Raw genomic sequence first — 11465 nt, forward strand, 5'->3', positions numbered from 1 at the left:
AGTGTGTACTAAAGGTATGAGCTACTAGAATTGATAGCTAAACAAACTTAACTTCAAGCTAGCGGTAATAGCTAAGAAGTGGGTGCTCATCATAACCTAGTAGTGAGATATGAGAAGAATGTACTTAATCTAAGCTAGTAATGATAGTTATGAACTCACTTTTAACTACGAACTATAGCTGAGAAGTGAGTGCTCACTCTGTGGTGATTGTATCCAAAGCTTAAATAATAAGATAATTATTTGCTTAAATAATTGAGTTATGTGATGTGTGACACATGAAAGGTTATGACATGTTAATATGACTGACTTAACATGAACCTTAACATGAATAACTCAATTCATAAATACAAGAGATGTAGAAGTAAATATTAATTAAAACCCATTGTAATTAATATCGCTAACATTAATTCACAATAACATCAGTGACATATTATAAGAATAAGCTAGAGATAAAGTGTGATTCCCCTCGATTCTAGAGCCACGGGTGATCAAGTTCGAGCATATATCCGAGGGATACCAGGCAATCAATATGTAAACAAGCAGGAACACCAAACGAAATAAAAGAAAATAAATAATAAGCTGAAAAGAATTCTAAATACGAAAACCTCCAAAATAAAAGTTTATTAAAATTTAAACCTTTAATTCCGTACAACTCAGGAATCCATCTAGTGGACCCCTAATAATCCCAAACGATAAATAAATTTACAGAATTAAAATTCAAAACTAAAATAAGAAATAAAATCATAAGTAATCGGAAGAGTGAGTGTCTGTATCTGCATCCACACGATCAAGCTTTAAGCCTGGTACTGACGAACACCTGAAAAATAAGAGTGGGTCAGGCCCACATGCAAGTTCCAACCTATTACAATCCATACATAAACCCGATATGCAGATACATCCTAGATAGCTCGGCAATATCTAAATAGTCCGTAAATATAAATATATCTACACTACAGGACTTTCCCTAGACTACAGGCCTGTCTCAACCTGACTAGCAGACCTAGCAGGGCACACATCAAACCATCATAGCCAGTGATGTATCCCAATGCATATACGCTCCCTAACCATCGATCCTGAGACTCAAACTTATATCGTGGTAACATAAATATATATGTAAATTCCATCCAAAACCAATGAAGTACCACTCAACTGTTCATTGCCAAGACACGACATTTACTTAGGATTCAAATGTTTTAATTAAATCCCTACCATTCCTAATGCAGAACAAAATATAAAGTAAACATCCGATATGTCGTTCAACTGTTTTAGTTGACAGGACATGAATCCATGTAGAATTTAACTATTTTAGTTAATCCATTCCTTATGTATGAAAAGGTAGGACTTAGCTTTTTGATCTAATCCATCTCTGATATGCCACCGTCCCATACCGGTGCATATAATGCATATGATCCATAAATGATGCACATTCAAATGAACATCAAGTAACATCCATAGCACAATATAATGATAAATAGAATTATAACTGAGCACATTATACTAGAATGCCAAAAACACCTCCATACTAGTTTAGTTCATTTGCTAAATCAAAACTAGTAATCAAACCCTGCACAATCCTTGACGGTATGTCAAATAATGCTTAAATTACATGATGTCCCTTTAATCCTCACTATAAATCCTGTGTCTGAGATAACGACACTCAAAAATCTACACGGAGTACATTTTATGAAACCCCAAAAGTATTCCCATACTAGCCCATTTAGTCCGCTAAAACAAGGCTAGCAACTAAAATTCCTACAAATCCTGTCGGCATGCAACCTACTAATTATAATTACATGACGTCCATAACCACAGCATAACCAATATTCCTGGAACTGAAAAATGTTATTTATATCATTGGCATAAAATCCTAACACTCACTTTTATATCAGTTCTTTTAATTTGCTAAGACAACTAGCCATTTAGTCCTCCTTCCTTCCTGCCAGCACGACTATTACCCGTTGCTATCTTATGATGCCCCTTAGGATTAGCACCCTAGCATAAGCCAACTGTTTAAAGGTTTTAATAGGTTAGTGTTTAAACATTTAAAACCCCACCATCTAATTTGCTTAAACATTACGACAAACAATTTAAATTCTTCCAAGCCGTAAACTGCATGCAAATTTAATTTGTTTAATCTCATGATGTACAAGTTCCTAGTATGAATTAATCATTCTTGGGTGTTATCCTACTTAATTGAATCATTTTAAACCATCCAACCAAGTTTAAACCAACACTGGAGCCCTAAAATCTCGAAAAGGTCAAAGAAATACGTTTACTGGGTATTTACAAAAGAGGAGCCGGCTCCACAAAAGTGTGGAGCCTGCTCTACCCTCTTTGAGCCGCATCTACAAGAGTGTGGAGCCTGCTCCACTTCAATGGAGCCGGCTCCATTGAAGGGTGGAGCCTCCTCCACTCTCTCAGCCTCCGTTTTTCCTTCTCCGTTTCCTCTATTTGCCTTCTCCGCTTCCGGCAAAGCTTCAGTCCTCTATCCCACTTTTGTTAAAGATTTTTAAGGTTCAATTTAAGTCCTAACAATCTTAGAAACTCCTCCAATTCCAGTATGAATTAATTGACAAAAACATAAACCATAATCGAAACAGTTTATACTTCCCCTGTTTGCCTTATCCGCTTCAGGCAAAGTTCAACCCTCTCATCCAGAATTTTTTTAAAGTTCTTAGGGTTCAATTAAGTCCCAACCATCCTAAATACTCCTCAAATATCAACAAGCATTGCTTGACAAAAATTTAAAATCGAACAAAATAGTTTATGCAAGGAACACAATTTCAGTTCACCTAAACATACAAACAGTTTAAAGTCTGTTACCATGCATCAAAATTCCGTTTTAAAGTTTAATTAACTTCCTGGAGACTATATAGAATGCATAGAATACAAGTTTACAGGAAGGAGATAGAATGAAACTGGCCTTTAGGTTTTGGTTTGAAACCTTACAACGTCGTCTATGGAGTTTCCGACGAACGGACGACTACCGGCAACCTTCCTACTGCTCAGTTCTATCTCACAGTAAACCCTACCTTCCTCCTTGACATGAGCTTCAATCCATGACTGGAAACCTCTCCCAGTTTCCCTTCATATTTTTCCCCTTACCTCTCTATTTTCTAATACGTGAAAAAGGTGTCTCACCCAAAAACCCTTGCAGACATAATGTTCTATATATATAAACTTCTTTAAAACCTACGTCTAATTCCAATACAACTTAAAAGTCGGCTAACCTAACTTCATAACCCAACGTGAAAACATAAAACATAAAACCCTAATTCAAAGAGGTAAATAAAACAAAGAAAATAAATAAACAAATTTTAAAAGCTACCAAATAAAAACTACCAAATATAAGCTACCAAATACACGTCAATTTAAACATCGATTAATCAAATAACAATTAAATTAAAACAAATTCAATTTAAACAATTAAACTAAAATAAATACACCCTTAATCAATTAAGCAAATAATACAAAGAAATTCATCATTAATCAATTAAGAAACCAAAACACATAAGTCATCTAATTAAACAAAAATGCAATATAATTCAAAATTATATTCCCATTTTATCCTTTTGAAAACTAGGGGTATTACATAAAGTGAATACATATGCACTAAAGACTGTTATACATGCTTGTTGAGAAGCGAATATAGAACCTTGGAAAGGTAGATGAGGTGAAATATTTAATATATGGTATTTCAAGAGTTGGAAAACCATAAGAAATATATCATATATAAAATTTCAGGATTATCTCAAAGTTGTGGAGGCATATTGTCCATAGATGAAATTTGCTATGAGTTACCTCATCGGATAAGAAATACTTATAAATGTAGGGCTCTTAATGGTGGCTTCCATGACGTGTGCACAAAATGATGCACAACACTTTGAGTTTGGAAATTAGTGTCAAGTGGGCACCATAATTTGAAATTATAAACCGCTTAACCCCTATACTATGTAGTATGAGTGAGAAGGGATCGTTCCAAGGGATTGTGAGGGTCGTACTAGGTTGAGGAATCAAAATTAAGGTTAGTATGTCGAGTGATCAAAGTAGTGGTTGGTTGGTTGGATTACACTAGATGCAAATTAAACTAAAGTAAACAATAATGCAATAGAGAGAGTAAAAGAGAGAGAGAAATCTTGGGGTTTAGTGATCACCACCAAGTATAACTTTTCTACACCTTTAATGAATGATTAATGAGGAAAAAAATATGTATTGCAATAAGGTGTGTATGCGTGGTTGTTCCAACAAGCATGTATAACAAATTAAACATATATTGTTTAAACAACATGGTGGATAGCACAACATATCAAATTAAGTCATTAATCCCTTCTTTAAGCTTCCAATCCAAACACATCACAAGGTTAGAGAAATATGTCACTTGCATTCATAAGTATGGAACATCAAACAACAAGCATGGATTGTCCTCCCATTTAACATCTAAACTACCACTACACTACAATTAAGCTAATGACATGAAATTAAACTAATTAAACTAAGGGAGAGGCACAATCCATCAAGAAATGAGTATGAACCATCAAATAAACCACAAGAACATTCCATTAAGCACTATTCTTGACAATCTCTAGATCTATAACATTAATACATATAGACATGCATCAATAGCATAAGAAATAGAGATAAACACATGAATATCTAATCAGCATACATAGACATATGGATAGAATGAAATGATCAATTCGATGCATTAAACCATACAAATCATTGAATAAACAAGATATATATATATATATATATATATATATATATAAGTGTCAAAACATGTATCACAATACAAATCCCCTCAAAAATACATAAATCAGGATATAGAAAGCATGCTTAGGGCTAACTCTAGCCCCAAGAGGATGTCTAGCCACTCATGGATGATGTCCTCCAACCCTCAAGGGCAAGCTCCATAGAAGAAATCTGCTCCTTGGTTAATGAAGAGTCTCCAATAGTGTCTCTAGCCTCCTCCTCTTCTTTGCTTCCTCACTAAGTATTTTCTCTCTAAGTATGTGTGTCTAAAAAAACTCTCCTCAAAAACTGGCTCATATTCCTTATATAGATAGGTCAAAAATCACCCCAAATGAGCTGGGCTCGTACACCAAATATTCCCCAATGATTGGATATGAGACAACTTGTAATGAGCTGGAATTTGGATTTTCTCGGGATTTGGGAAGTTCGATCGATCGAACTTGAGGTGAGATTGATCAAACATGGCTGAGATCTATCGAACTGAAGCTGGATCGATCCTCTATGGCGGCGCCTTTTTGGATAAAAGTAAATCTAAGATATTTTAAAGATATTTTCGGAAAAAGGACAAAAGTGGTTAGTAGGGTGGTACAGTCTGGATAAGACCTGGCATGTGGATAAGGACAAGAAGGTTCGATTGATCAGAGATTGATGTTGGATCGATCGAACTTTTGGGTTCTCTGAAAATGACATCTTGGCCTGGATTTATCTTGAAGTGCTGAGATCGATGAAAGTTGGATCAATCGAACTTTTCTTGAGATCGATCGAAGTTGTTGAAATTCCACCCTTTGCTTCCTTTTGCTCTACTTTGCTCATTTCTTTGACCCATCCTAGAATTGCTTCATTTCTGCTCTTATTTGGCTGAGTTAGCTTATTTTAGGGATAAGTACCTGAAAATGGAAATAATACGAAATCAATCTAAAGCAGGAAAATAAGATAAATAAAGGTCCTAGAATACCTAAGCTTAAGGGGTTAAAATGCGCACTTTTCAGCGCTCATCACATAATCCTAAGAGATTTTAGATAGAACTAAAAATCATTTATAGTATTATAACAATAGTGCACATTGTTTCCTATGCGGAAAATATTATAGAACAACTAGAATAGTTCTTTTTTCAGCGGAAGAGCTGAGTTATTTGTTCTAGTTGAAAAGTAAAGTGTGTAAGCTTATAAGTCCTTGAGTGGATTAAAGATGGTACCAATACAATGACATAAATGTGATGTATAAGTCATTGTATGCCTTAAAAAAATTAATGATATACTAATTAGTATATTTGATATGAAAGATTTAACCTCTGATAATATAGTATATTCTCAATAGAGTGAGATTGAGATAATACTAGCTATGATAACAAAAGTTTAGCTAACTTTTGTAGACGTAAATCTTAAATATAAATACTAGTCAAAGTATATCATTGGTTGAGATTGCAAGGCATCTTAATAACTGTGTTTAATTGTACATTTTCAATCCAGGATCGAATCACTGAAAACAATATATTGGGTAGTTAAGATACACCCTAAATCAAATATTGCATAGATCGAGGTATCTAACTAAATTGGAGGTGTAGCAGTGATGCAATCTGGATATGGGATATTAAAGACTTCAAATCCAAGAGTGGATATGTCTTTTATATTAAAAGTGTAGTTATATGTTCTTAATATAACTCAAAGTTAGAAATTTTGAATAAATCAAACAAGAAAGTCATTAGACTTCACCTAGAGGACATTTCAAAGTAAATCTACACCTTTGCCACTAAAGAAAATGATATTACTAACAATAAGTCATTTTAGGGCATAAAGTATACAGTTGCTCTCACCTGGATAAATCTCTGCAGAGTGTAATATTTCTAAACACAACCTTGTGGCCATAAATAAAATTGAGGGTTGTACTAGAGAGTAATTGTACAGATTATCGAAGGGAATGGGATTAAAAGCCTAAAGCTAACGAGTCACCTTAATGGAAACCAACCTAGTTGACTGGAGATCCCAAGATCTAGGTTTAAAGAGACAACAGAAATTCTAAGTGACTCACCAGAAGTACTGGGAAGATATAAATCTTCTGCCCATTTCTATGATGAGACAATGCTACCTACAATGAGGATTAGGATAAGCTACGCTTTTAATGACTCTTATACCTTAAAAATTCAAGTGGGGTATGGTAGAATACTCTTAATAAGAAGTCACCTATATGAGTGTGAAGTGGGGCCGCTCTATGAGAACTATAAAAGCTAAGTTTTCTGGAGCACTTATTAAATACCAGGAGTTGTTTAGGCCAAAATGAACACAACAATGAGAACCAACTTTGTGAGGAAAGATACTGTGTGTTTGCTATTGTCTTAGTTTACACAAACGGCTGAACAGTTCAAGACATCGCGTTTACTGGTTAACAAGTAATTCCGATAGCAATACACTAGGGAAGGTTCAAAGCCAAAAGCTACCTATCCTGATGCAGTAACTTTTCGACTATACTCTCTCTAGTGTCTGCATGATCATCTTTTGCATTTTACGCAAATTTCCATTCATGTGGGGGATTGTTGGAAACGGGGGCATTAAAAATATAAACTTTGGATGAGATTTGGAATAGATTCCGCTAATCATTTTTTGCGAATCTCTAAACGAGCACGTTTCTCTCCGCAAGGAGATGAACATGGTATATTTACTTTCTCAAACCCGTTTCCGGGTGAATGAGAAATTAGCTCCAAAGTGTGGTGTTTTGATAAGCCTAAATGGGTATGCAAAATGTGGGAAGTGTTTGTCCCACATGAAAAAAATGTTAAAACCAATTGAAATTTAAATAAGCCAAATTTGGGCTTGGCCTTGGGCCCAATTGTAAAGTCTAATTATTCTTTTTACTAAATGTAATCTTGGATTGGGCCTTTAATTTTGGGCTGGGCTTATTTAAATGGGTGGTTGGTTTTTGAATTTAAATTAAAAGTTAGTTTTTTTCTAAAGGGTTGCATCTATTTCTAAAGGGTTGCGTCTATTTTTCAAAGAGTTGCATCTGTTTCTAAAGGGTTGCAACTCAAAATCAACAGACATAACTATTCATGTGAACCATTACAACTTATTGGAGTGGATGTGTCTATTGGTGAACAGACACCATGTGAACCATTGCAACCAATTGGAGTGGATGTGTCTAGTGTAAAGAGACATATATATATATATATGGTTATGTCTTATGATGAAGAGACACACCCACCCGAAAAGGCACCTTGTTGCCTATAAATACCCCCCTTTAGATTATTTACAAATCATTCATTTTCATTTTCTTCTATCTCCCTCTCTAGACTTGAACCCAACCCAAGTGAGTTCAAACCATAGGTTAAGTGGTCCGAACCATTTAGACCCTAATCCAATTTTATCGAGCCATATTAAGATTGGTCCGAACTATTTGGTTCGGATTGCACCCAATTCAGTATTTATATAGTATAGATGCATTTTTGAGTCAGAGAAAGTATTATACAGAGAAGGTTCGTTGTATCCACGAGTTTGTAGTGCTGCTATTGGTGGATGTAGACCGATGTATCTTGGGAGATATACGCCACTGAGTCCGTTAGCACCATAGCGAGGTGAATCTGTCTTAAGAATATAGTGATGAGCACTGAAAAGCGTGTATTTAAACCCCTTAAGCTCGAGTATTCTAGGACCTTTATCTACCTTATTTTTTTCATTTTAGACTAATTTCGTGTTATTGTCCTTTTCATGCACTTATCCCCAAAATAAGTCAATTCAGCCAAATTAAAGGATAAAAGAAGCAATCTCAAACTAAATGGAAGAAAGGAACAAAGTGGAAGCAAAGTGGTGGAAAACAGCAAGTTTTGATCGATCAAACAAATCTTCGATCGATCTCACAGTGATCGATCCAGCCTTATCAAGATGGATCGAGCCTCTTGTCCTTATCCCCAAGAATTTTCATCTTCGATTGATCCAACATCCTTTCGATTGATCGAACTTCTTTGATCTTATCCCCACCTACCACTTTTGTCTTTTTTCCAAAATATCCCGAAAAAATCTTAGATTTGTGTTTATTCCAAAAAGGCGCCACCATGGTTCGATCGATCTCACCAGACTTCGATCGATCGAACCCCCTCAAGTTCGAAAAAAAACAGAGTTAAGCTCATTAAAAGATGGCTCGTGGTGCAATCATTAAAGGGACCCTAGTGCACGAGACCTGACCATTGGGTATGACATTTGAGCTACCTATATAAGGATTTTGAGCCATTTTATACATATACAATCTTAGAGATATACACAATCTTGGAGAGAAAGGATGGAGGAGTCTAGAGATTAAAGAGATATACATCATTTGGGAGTTCTTCCATTCATTTAGGGTTTCCATCAAGAAGAAGATTATTCCTACCATAGAGATGGTCATTGAGGGTTGGATGACTACATCAATAAGTGGCTAAACATCTTCTTGGGGCTAGAGTTAGCCCTAAGCATGCCTTCTAGATCTTGATATTTTGTATTTTGAGGGGATTTATGTTGTAATTCTTGTCTTGACATTTGATTTATATATGAATCTTGTTTCTACAATGATTTGTGTTGTTTAATACTTCCAATTGATCATTTCATTCTATTCATATGTCTATGTATGCTAGAATATATGTTCATGTGTTTATCTCTTGGTTTTGTGTTATTGATGCATGTCTATGTGTGTTGGTGCTATGAATCTAGAGATTGTCAAGGCATGGTGCTTTAATGGAATACTCTTGTTGTTTGTTTAATGGTTCATACTCATTCCTTGATGGATTGTGCCTCTATCTTAGTTTAATTAGTTTGATTTTCATGTCCCTAGCTTAGTTGTAGTGTTGTTGCCTTACTTTCTTAGATGGGAGGACAATCCATACATGTTATTTAATGTTCTATGCTTATGAATGCAAGTAGTATAATTCTCTACCTTGTTAATGTGTTTTGATTGTGAGTTTAAAGGAATGAATAATTGCTTAATTTGATATATTGTGATATTCAGTAGGTTGTCTAGACAATGTATACTTAATCAGTCATCCATGCTTGTTGATCAATCAATCACACATATTAGTATTAAAACATATATTTCCCTTCATTCATTACACATTGAGTGTCTAGAAAGGTAATATTTAGCGGTGACCTCTAAGTCCCAAGATCTCTCTCCTATATCTTTTCCCTACTTTCTAGATTGCTCTTTTACTAACATTAATCTTTAATTGTATTGTAGTTAATTAAACAATCACCAATCATCTTTGATCACTCAACATACTAGTCCAACGTTGTTTCCATATCAATATTGATTCCTTTCCCTTGGGACGATCCCTACTCACCCTAACTATATTAGTAGTTAGAAGTAGTAGTGGCACTTTATAAATTCAAACTTGGCCACTCTTTAACACGTTTTAACTTGTTGGTACACGGACACACCACATAGTATCCAATACTAGCCTCGGTCAAAGTTCTTTATTTATTATTATTATTATTTTATTGCTTTATTTTGCATATTTAATTAAATATAGAGTTGCATATTTAATTAATGATTTCTTAACATATTGTTAATTATCTCATGACATATTAGTATAAGGTTTGTTATATCTTAAATGTCACATGAAGCATATATTTACCAACAAAAACAAAAGAAGGTAATTGTGCTATGTTAATTTTGTCACATTATGCTTCTTATAATGCCAAAAAAAAAAAAAAAAAAAAAAAAAAAAAAAGGCATTATTAATTATTCTCATGAATATAACTTATAGGATCAGAACTATGAAGTACGGACACCTCTCCTAGGGGTCTCGTACCAGTGTCCGAAATGTGTCCGACACTTCTATGAAGTGTACATAAATTATTTTTTATTGGACACAGGGTGAACACGGTTGGGACACGCCGGGGACATGCAGAGGACAAGTATCGAACATGGCGGGGTATATTTTGTAATTTTTTTTTTAAAAAATGGGGTACCTAATGTAATTTTATAAGTTTAACTCATTTGACTCTTTTGTCTGAGATTCTGAACTTCTACTTTTATTAAATTTTATGATTCCATTATGTTTATTTTTTTCTTTGATTCATTCATCTCAGTACTGAAATTAAATAAACTTTTAGATTGTAACAAGGAAAACAGAGAGAAATCAGAATAATTATATTTGTGAATGTGTGTAAAATGTAAACCGTAAAGTTGTTGATAACTTTATTTTATTCTTAATTAATTGAAGTATTTCTTTTATTGCAGTATTTTTTTGGGGAGGTTAGATTTATGGTATTGTAAATTTTGAATATATATTATTTTTTAGGCGTATCCCCACCGCGTTTGTGTCTTATTTTTTTAAAATTTGTTGTGTCACCATATTCGCATCATGTCGTATCCATGTCTTGTATCTATATTTGTACTTCATAGGATCATAATAATGCTCTAGGTTATTGACTTACATAATACTAATAATATGGTTGGTCGTTATGCAAGTATTACTTTTCAGTTGAAATGCTACTAAGTACTAGCTATCTTTGAATTCTAAAAAATTTGTCTGCCGAGTTGCTCTATCTAGGGCCCACTTTTTTTTCCAGAGTTTTGGTCATCGGCTTCAATTTGGATGCCACCATCTTCTTGGACTATGTTTCCTTAGTCCAAAATACAATGTCACTTAGCTTGTTATGAACCACTATTGTACGTGTGCTTGATTTTATGTTTATAGGCTCAAAATCAATCTTGCTAGTAAGAAAAATGATTTTGAGTTAGGTTAAACATCA

This window comes from Cornus florida, unplaced genomic scaffold (assembly GCF_030987335.1).
Source record: "Cornus florida cultivar Cherokee Brave unplaced genomic scaffold, ASM3098733v1 CherokeeBrave_3.0.0_Hap2_Chr01, whole genome shotgun sequence".
In the NCBI taxonomy this organism is placed as follows: domain Eukaryota; kingdom Viridiplantae; phylum Streptophyta; class Magnoliopsida; order Cornales; family Cornaceae; genus Cornus; species Cornus florida.